The following is a 1,631-nucleotide window of genomic DNA, read 5'->3' as shown; positions in this document are numbered from 1 at the left end:
ACACCAGCCAAGGGTCCCACAACCCCCTCAGTGCCTTTGCCCCCCACTTTCTCCCACCAAAGTGTCCAGAGCAGGATGTACAGGCCATCCAGAGCATCAATCCTGCAGTGCAAGTATTTGCCCCAGGCACAGCATGGTCACAGCTACCAGCACTGCCAAGGAGCCACTGTTGGTATTGTCCTGGCTACTGAGGGTTTCCCACCTGCCATCACCCCTGGGACCCAGGTATCCCTGCTGAGCTGATTTGTTGTTCACACAGGGGATGTTGTGGTGCTGGGGCTGTTCCTGACTGCTCAGTGTTCTCACCCCAGCACGTGGAGGGCACAGAGCCAGCTCCATCACTGGGCTTGAGTCAAGTCCTCCTAAAATAGTTCCCCAGTTTCAGTTTCCTTGCAGCAGTGTTTCCAGGAGCCCATCCTCCCTGCAGGTTTCAGGGCTGTGCCAGGGCCTGGGTGTCATGGGGGACCAGGGATGTTCAGCAGCTGGGGATGATGATGTCCTGGGCAATGACCTGGGATAGTCAGGTGGTGCCTGTGCTCCAAGTACACTTTTCCCCAGCAGCATTGTCAGTGCCCAGTGGGATGAATCCTGAGTGGGCCCAGGACACTGGTGATGCCTCACACCTTTCTCTGCCCTGGCTCCCCCCCGGGATGCTCGGTGCCATCTGCAGATGTGTCCCTGTGCTCCTTCTTGGGAGCAAGCCAGGATGATGGGTACCAGGACAGTGGGTACCAGGGAGCTCACTCCAGCCTTGAGAAAACTGGTGTCAGAATCCATGGCATTGCTTGATATTTTGCTAATACTTACGAATGGGCATTAAGTGGAAAATTTATGAGTTGTAAATGTAGAAAATTATTTGCCCTGTTAATATCTAAAGCCAGAATTTAAATAAAATGGCCCTCAACTTCTCCCACTTTCCTGGTCCACTCAGCGTGTCACTGGGGAGACACGCTGAGCTGTGTCCATGCTTCTGCTTTTTGGGGCACTTCGGTTTTGGGAATAGCCATGGAGACTCCCAAAAGCAGTTGCAAGGCCCCTGTGAGGTGCTGCATCCAACCCATATCAGTGGCACATCCATCCCTGTGCTGGGCTGCCAGGGAACACCATGCAAGGCACAGCAAAGCCAGAGCATGCCGGGGGTGCTCTGCAACAATCCCCTTGCCCCTTGCCTCCATCCTGGCCATGCACCTTCCTGCAGCCGTGCATTACTCAGCTGCTGGGCCAGGAAGTGAATCCCTGGTGGGATGGGCAGGAAATAGTTAAGCAAGTGGGGTGAAATGGCCCACGCTGGCCTGGCAGGTCCTGGACCCCAGAGTCACCCTCCGGTGTGGGCACCGTGGCTGTCACCAACTCCGGGCGAGCCTGGGGGAGAGGAGCACCATGCAGGGCTGAGGACAAGGTGCTCCAGCCCAAGGAAGATGCCTTCTCCTGGTCCTCTCTACCTGTAGGACCTATCTAGTGTCCTGTAGGACCTACCCAGTGTCCTGTGGTCGATGTCCTTTCTCAGTTCCCATGTCAATCCCACGTGGCAAGGCTGAGCACATGTGCCATCTGAAGGCAGCAGCCAATAACCTGGTGCTGCCAGCAGCCTGGGGAAGCAGCCACGTCCCCATGGGCGAGTGGTGGTACCC

This window comes from Corvus brachyrhynchos, unplaced genomic scaffold (assembly GCF_000691975.1).
Source record: "Corvus brachyrhynchos isolate BGI_N302 unplaced genomic scaffold, ASM69197v1 scaffold148, whole genome shotgun sequence".
NCBI classification, from domain to species: Eukaryota; Metazoa; Chordata; class Aves; order Passeriformes; family Corvidae; genus Corvus; species Corvus brachyrhynchos.
The sequence above is the reverse complement of the archived record's forward strand: the minus strand, read 5'-3'. Positions refer to the sequence as shown.